This window comes from Pongo pygmaeus, chromosome 10, assembly GCF_028885625.2.
Source record: "Pongo pygmaeus isolate AG05252 chromosome 10, NHGRI_mPonPyg2-v2.0_pri, whole genome shotgun sequence".
NCBI lineage: Eukaryota > Metazoa > Chordata > Mammalia > Primates > Hominidae > Pongo > Pongo pygmaeus.
Window position 1 is genome coordinate 37,628,563 of NC_072383.2, and position 8,588 is coordinate 37,637,150.

At 32.7% G+C, this 8,588-nt stretch overlaps 1 long non-coding RNA gene across 1 annotated transcript; it reads right to left on the reverse strand.

The window, feature by feature from the left end:
* Window positions 1–1,255: 1,255 nt before the first annotated feature.
* Window positions 1,256–2,993, reverse strand: LOC129010082 (uncharacterized). The gene is made up of 3 exons (XR_008492920.1): window positions 2,906–2,993; window positions 2,550–2,698; window positions 1,256–1,831 (listed from the first exon to the last, which is right to left on the reverse strand). It is a non-coding gene; the product is annotated as an uncharacterized LOC129010082 (long non-coding RNA).
* Between the last annotated feature and the right edge of the window lie 5,595 nt (window positions 2,994–8,588).

Sequence of the window (8,588 nt, forward strand, 5' to 3'; positions counted from 1 at the left end):
GGAAAATGCCTAAAGGACTTTTTTGGACTTAAAAAGTAACTCTAATACAATATGTTTATTTCTAATGTCTAAAATACCAGAAGAGATGACTGGTTTTTTTTGCCTTCTTTTACTTTCTTTTCCTTTGTTTTTGTTATTGTTGTTTTCTAAAATGTCAGCTGAGAATTTGATATGAGAATGAATATAAATTATGTTCCATTAAGTTTACTAAACTTTTTGACAGAATGTTGAAATTGCAGATTGGATATATGTGGGAAAATACATATAATTTGTGGTTCCAAATATCCAGTTATATTTAGGAAATGTCCACAGAAAACAAAATTAAAGTACATTTAGGGAAAAATATTTTAAAAATTTCTAAAACACTATTTTCTTCTTTAGAAAAAAAGATATGTGTCCCTTGTCTTGTGACTAGAAAAAAAGGTTTCTATCATTACTTGTACCTAAAAAAATACATCAGTTCCAGCATCTATTTTTATTCTTTTGCTTTAAAAATCTGTTGCTCAGTAAAATAGATATACTAGTCATGGCATTTATATAAATAATAGAATCAGAATATTTTCTACCCTTAATTTTATTGAAGTGAATTTTGATTTGAAAAAATAATTTAAAGATCAGAGCATAAAACCAAACCCAATCTAATTTATTTATTCTTTTTAAAAGGTTTTGGAAGTTTTGTAATGTTAAAAAAATCAGGAGTGGGACAAGAAAATAATTTACTCTAACAGGAGAGATCAAGTTATAGCAATGGTGTCCCAGGTTGCCCTGTAGTTATTAACATACCCTGAGCATCATTAGAGTCTATTTAATTTAGAAAACTCTTTAGATTTTTGTTGTAAAATATGAAATAAGACGGTGGACATCTTTATGTGCCAAGTGATGGGCACTACTAGTGACTTCTATTTTTTAGACTTTTTAAAATAGATCCGTTTTATCTTTACTGTAGAAAATTTAGAAAAAAAAATAAAAAACAAGAAGAAAGAAGAAAATGAACAATCTCATGGGCTGGTTGCAGTGGCCCATGCATGTAATCCCAGCACTTTAGGAGGCCAGGGCAGGAGGATCTCTGGAGGCCAGGAGTATAGGACCAGCCTGGGAGACAGAGTATGACACCTGTGTCTTCTAAATAAATAAATAATCTCCCAGAATTCCGCATCAGGGAGCAGGAACATATCCTTCCAATTTTTTCTATGTTTTGTGAACCCCAAAAATTTGAGACAGGTCTCAGTTAATTTAGAAAGTTTATTTTGCCAAGGTTGAGGACACACCCATAACAGAGTCCCAGGAGGTCCGGACAACATGTGCTCAAGGTGGTCAGAACACATAGCTGGGTTTTATACATTTTAGAAAGACATGAGACGTCAATCAACATATGTAAAATGAACATTGGTTTGGTCTAGAGAGGTGAGACAACTTGAAGCAAATGTGGGGCAACTCAAAGAGGGGAGGGGGCTTCCAGGTCACAAGTAGGTCAGAGAAAAACAGTTGCGTTCTTTTGAGTTTCTGATTAGCCTTTTCAAAGGAGGCAATCAGATATGCATTTATCTCAGTAAGCAGAAGGATGACTTTGAATGGGAAGCAGGTTTGCGCTAAGCAGTTCCCAGCTTGAATTTTCCCTTTAGCTTAGTGATTTGGGGGGCCCAAGATACTTTCCTCTCACATTTTTCCCCTTTTCTTTATTAAAATCTTTTGGAGAAAGCATTTTAGAAGAAAATGAGTCCCTGGTCCCAGGTTTCGTCTGATCTCTCATGGCTGTGATGGTTTACTCCTAGACAGGACATACTGAGTTATTAGGAAAGCTCATTTTTGGAAGGTTGTGAAGTCTCATGCCCTGTGAAGAGAAAATAGAGAAAGGAAGGGAGAAAAACAGCAGCAAACAAAAGAACAATCCTAGAAAATTGATATAGGCCACATTACTCTGAAGCCTTCAGTAGGCAGGTATAAAAGTGGCTTACATATGTAAATAGGTTGCTGTTATTTTCTTCTGAAGTTTAAGTTGTCTAGCTTCAGTTCACAGGGCTTTACTTTAATTTTAGTTTTCTGAAACTTTAGTTTTCAGTGACTCCAAATTAGGAAAAATGGGGAAAAAGAGCAGAAAAAAATTGAAAACATTATTTTGAAGACTTGTAGCTAAGACAAATTAGAATTAGGTTTACACTAGAAAATAATAAAAATTGAAAAATGTTAGGCAAGACTAGAATCTAACCACAGGTATACTATAGTTTTTGAAACATAATTTTTCTCTCTCCAGGTTTCCCATTTTTACTAAAGACAAATCCTGGCAGAACTGATTTGTTTTATTATACTTGGCCTGATTATTTGTATACAGTGCAGCAAGAATAATTATTTTTTTTGCATAGGTTTTTAAATTGGCTTTGATGGAACTGTATTCCATAGAAGGAATCTCAGATAAGACTCTTTTTAAAAGCCAAACCCAGCCATGGATTTGTGTCATTAAATACCTATAAGTTGGGTGATCTTCTCCTCTTGAGTTTCCAAGATAAACCTAGGGCTCCTGAACCTGTCAGAAAGTGACATTCTTTACCTACCACAGATCAGAAGCTATGTAGACAAAGGTATGAGGCCAGTTTTTCCAAGGGGCTTTTATTGTCTCCATAAGTCAAGCTTGATTCCTTAAAGGAAAGCACATCATTCCAGTCAAAGCCTTGGTAAAATAACCAGTTTCTCCAATTGTGTCCTGTTACAAATAAAAACAGATTTTTTTTTTAAGAGATGAGATCTCATTATGTTGTCCAGGCTGGTCTCAAACTCCTGAGCTCAAATGACCCTCCCACCTCAGCCTTTCAAATGGTCAGGATTACAAGTGTAAGCCTCCACACCCAACCAATAGATTTTTATCACACTTATGCAGATAACTCTATTGTCATAAGTTAAGAATACTCACAAATAGTTTCCAAATTCTGGAGAAATCAGTAGAGAGAAACAAATATGCTCCAAATTTTGTTTGTAGGAACATACTCAATTGTTAAAAGCTGTAAATAGCTTAAAAGTTTTCTTGACTCTGAGAAAAAAACAAAGAATCAGCAATGTTTTAACCAAAAAGTTAAAAAGATTACTTTGCCTTCTATTAGTTCAGTTCATGCATTTTATTCCTGTTCTCCTTGATATTTATGAATATTTCAGCTCTCCATGAGAGTCTTGAAAGTTTCTGCCTCTATTGTAATGTCACAATCTCCAAAGTTATCAGAAACCTGCTTTTAAGGACACTTGTTAGAGTTCTATAGATGATTATAAAACCACCTTCTAAGGAGGACCAAAACAAGACAACAATTGTCCATGGATGACAAAATGTTTTAGGGCTGCCATAGTCAAAGACACAATTGACAAGGAAATTTGTTACTTCTGTGGCACACAACAATTTAACATAACAATTATAATTATTACTGATAATGTACACTAAGTCATATCAGAATTATAGGCATTTCTCATGATTTTGGAAGACATAGCAATGATGTATTCATACAAATACAGCCTAAAGAAAAATAAACACCATTTCATATTTGACAATGTTTCCTATATAATTTTTATACCAAGCAAGCCAAATTATGTTATTTTTGGATGTTAAGGAATCCAATATTTTAAAGGATTAGTTAGATCAGAAAAAGGCATAATTTATCATTTGATTTTGGAAAGCTTGTCAAATATCAAAGGTGTAAAACACTTGATATCACAGGTCATTGTAAAATAAGTCATTTGTTTGACAAAAGTGATACCTCAAGGATTTCAAAAAAAGAAACAGCAAAAACCTTCATTCTTTGAGAGAGGAGACTCAATTTTCCAAATAATAAGTCCTAATAAAAACAGTATCAAGCTGATTAAATTTGTTTTTCAAAATTTTATAAACAATCATCTATAAGATTTTAATCTTGACCATGAGATATAACTTCCATATGCCTTTCTTAACCTTTATAACATTTATGTAGGAGTTGACTAATGCTTCAGGAAAACCTTGTTAATCTGAAACAGGCCCATATGCTGGCCTTGCATCAGTGTGCCTTAGATATTAATGATTAATTTATAGAGAAAGTGAACTTATGTTGGCTTTCTGAGGTTTCAACTTTCCAAGTTTCAACTCAAAATTGGGCCTTACAATCTCACATGCCCCCCTCTTCCTCAGTAGTCCCGGCCTTGAGGACTTGAATAGCTTTAATTTCTGGCTCTGTGTTTCAGGAATGCAGTTTATTTTGATTGGCATCTTCTAGTGGGCCTGATGATGGGGTTTCAATTGCTGTTAGTGTTTAAAATTTAGCAGGACTTGGTGTCCTTTTCAGACTCAGGAGCCAAAGCCTTGTAATTTAATGCCACATGTACTTTAAAAGTGCATAGAGAGAGATACTTGACTTTAATAATCTTAATTCTAAAAAATATTTAAATCTCAGGGTTTTTTTCTAAGCAACCCAAAACTTAATAATAATGTGACTATTTGATTATATAAAAGTTTATTTTTACAAAAATAAATCCTCTTATTTTGACTTACACAGACCGTTCATGACATGCTTAGAGTTTCTGGTTTGTCCTGAACATCCCTCCTTCTTAAATAACCAGTCATGTTACTCTAGGGCTAAATGTACCATACAAGATTCCTTCTTATGCAAAACTGTTTCTCTTTAAGCTTTCTTCCCCCCAAAAAAACCTGAAAAACCCTTTTTATTTTTATAACTTTCTTTACATCTCTTCTGTTTCCTGGTTCCTTTTACCTTGTTTTATACATGACCTTTAAATAACCTTTGAATTAGACAAAAATTGTTCACCTTTTTAGAAAGGACACACTTTTTTTTTTAGAAAGAATGTTTTCCTACAAATACATTTTATTGGAAAATACCCAAATAATGAAATATCTATTATTTAATTTAATATAATTTTAGATTCTAAGTTATGATGAATTTGTCTACAAATATTTATCCTATTACATTTACCTAATTGTTTTATTTTATTTGCTTACCTAGATTATTTATGAAAACTGTGATAGTCATCATTTAAGTTATGGAACTGATATTGCAAAATTATGACGGATAGAGTAAAAAAGATTTGACCTAACTGACTTCACCTTGCTTTTAACCTCCAGACTGTCCTTGTTCATTCCCGGGTGTGGGCCAAACTAACTTTGGGAGGAACTTAGTTTATAGTTTAGCTTTGAAACAAAGGCAATAACAAACCTTACTGCCAGTGGAGTAGACTGCCTAAAGCCACAAGATTAGAAGTTATGGTTATCTTACTAAATTTGAGGCATAGCTATTTTTATTAAACTAATATCAATGTCTTATTTATTAAAGATTGCACAAGCAAAGATCATTCTGTCTTGTTCTGGGTTTATAGATTTGTAACCCCTTCACTGAATTTTGCACAGAAAATGGTGATACCTTTTTTCTGCATTCTCAGTTCTCTGTCAATCTCAGGAAGTTTTTCTTTAGCTGTACATTTAGTTATTGCTACTGTTCCATCTTTTCTGATCTCTTCTTTGGAAACACAAACATCTGTATGCTCATTGTCATTCATAGTTATCATCTTCTCTTTAATTATTTTATGTCTGTCCATTTCCAGTTTACTCTGCAAGTTTATTCTTCATAGCTTTGTTACACAATACATGGTGCTTAGACCAGTAGTTGTGAGAGCTTGTTAGAAATGCACAATCTTGGGCCCAGACAGACCTAGTGCATTGGAGTCTGTATTTTAATAAGAACCTTGGGTGATTTCCATGCACACTAACCTGTGAGGAAACACTGTTCTACAAGACTGATTAAATTTTCTACAATATAAATTTTACTGTTTCTGGCTGTTAGTGCAGAATTTAAGTTAATCATTATATTTTGAGTTTCCTTGCAGAAACTTTCTAATCTTAGCATTTTCCTTTCCATTATATTGTATTTGCCTTCCTCTTTTCTTCTATTTTATAACTTTTTCATTGCATAGCATTACCTTTTGGTTTCTCTATTATTTTTCTGTGACTTTCTCTTCATAGAAGTCATGACACTTTTGATGATAATATTAACTTATTAAAACTTTCTTCAGGATCTTGTATTATTAGAAATATATTCCTTCTAATCATTTCATTACTTTTAATGGCAAAAACCACAATTACTTTTGCACCAACCTAATAGTTACTACTCTCTCATTAGCAAAGTGTTCCTCCTAGAGGTCCAACATTTTCTGCGTGTGTTACAAATTCCCATACAAAAGATTCAGTCCTAAGTCTCAGTGTTTGTTAACAGACTAGAGAATAAATGGCTGAGGTCCTACTCCTGGTAAACTTTTCAAATTTCTAACAGAAATGCAGACTGGTATGCTCAGATCAGCCTTATTTCTAGGTTTTTGCTGATGTTCACCAAATGTTTCTATTGTCTTATGGGGTAGTTTTCTTCCCTTAACCCACTGGTTCTTTGATACTTTAAACTAGTGGGACCCAGGAAGAATTTTTATCTCCAGGATTTTTCCCCCATATGTAACTGTAATTTTTTACTTTTGTTAACAATACTTTATTTTATTTTATTTCACTGTATTTTATTTTTATAGAGAAGGAGTCTCGCCATGTTGCCCAGACTCATCCCAAACTACTGGACCCAGGCAATCCTCACACTTTGGCCTCCCAAAATGCTGAGATTACAGGTGCGAGCCTGTACCTAGCCCTAAGAGTACGTTAATTAGGTCAAAGTGCTACCACCAGTTGCCCCTACATATTGGAAGTCTTTGTGAACATGTTGGAAACAAATGAGGGAAAGGTTTGGGTGGCTGTTCTCTGCCATGTCATAGAAGTAGGACTGCGAAGTTGGTTTGGCTGCTGATTTTATGCACAGAGGGGCAGTTATAAAAGTTCTTTTTAGGCTTTTTTTTTTAAAGTTCTCCATCTCTTTCGACAAAATGAAGCATATATGTGCGGAAAAGCTTGAATTATTTTCTCCTAATCATTTGCTATCATCCTTATGACTGGCAGAATTTACTTCAAGATTAGGGCACAAAGTAGTCCAAGAGTCTTAGGTTTCAATGTTGTGAGTTTTCCTATGCTTTTCTGTGTTTCATTGGCAGTTTAAAGGAAAATAAGAATGAGTCTTCCTTGGAGTAATTAATTAGTTCTTCTTAATTCTAATCCATTTTACTTTATTTCATAAATTTTATCCAAGGAAAAGGTCAGGCTTTTCTTTGCAAAATTAAAAATTGTCTGCCAATTAGCTTAAGATACTTGCTTTAAAATCCTTGACATCTATCCATTTTATTCCAAAACAAATTGCCATTTTTACTGTGCATCAAAATTTACTTCCAAATTGAAAATTTCACTTTATATTAATCTCTCCTACATCACCTATAAAATTCAAGCTAAGTTGATTAAATTTTGTATCAATAAAGGCAAACAAGCAAACATTAATATTGAGATATAATTTGAAGTATTAGAATCTTCTCATTCATTAAAAAATATACAATTGTCTTTTTAAAATAAATATGCATTTATATTTACATTAATTTAGGACAACCATTTAACACATTAATTGTCTCTTTCAATACAGCTTACCTAAAGTTAACATCTGATGACGTGATCACAACTCCATATCCTGAGTTGATTTCAACCTATGATGTTGGAATTTTCCACATGGAGATAAACACTGGGAAGCAGCTAATCATTCTCTCTGGATTTATAAGGAACAAATGGATAAGTGAAACTTGAAAAAAATGGCCAGAGTACTAAGAACTAATGTTTCTTCAAGGAAACAAATACTTTTACTTTAAGAATAGAAGATAAAAGGCCAAAGTTGTAATATAAGACAAATTATGGAAATATACACTTATACATATAAAACCACTCCTCTTTTTAAAAAATCATGCTTTTTAAGAAGAATCATCTCATATCGGTGAGAAATAAAGTTATCTTAACAAACAAAAAGTATCTTGAGAAAAAGCTTTCACATGTATAAGAAAGGGAATGAACAAATAAATAGGAAAAAAGATCTCTGGTTCAACCATATCAAAGCTTCTTCATGTTTGTTATTTTACTCCAAAGGACACCTCCCTGATCTTGAACTGATAATACAGTTAAAAGAATTAACAAAAAGAGAAAGAGATAGAAATGGTCATGTACAGAATGAAGAATAAAGGAAAATTTTTTTCTTATTATTTTCCTAATTTGTCTTAATTCAAATGAGCAGAATAGAGTGTTCCAAATCAGAGCTGTGACCCACTAGAACTAACATTTTGTCAACATATTTATAATTGAACATATCTGTAATCTTTCATTTGAACAATTAATTGTGTCAGTAATCATTTATCTGCATAATTGTTAGTTATAATTAATTTGTTACATTTATTTAATTATTCATAATTTATTACCAAACGCAATGTCAAGAATCATCTAATATATAAAACTTGTTTGACAGTGTTTGATAAATCTGTTTATGAATGTCCCACTGAGATATGTAAAAAACCACATTGATAGCAAAATTACTTTAAAATACGTGCTTTATCATTATGGCAATAGATGCTGTTTATGACTCATCTTGTTTCTATTCTGTACGATGAAATCTCAGATCTTCTTTCTTCAAACTTTGATTTGATCTCTGAATTTCTGACTTTCCCCTCTCTCT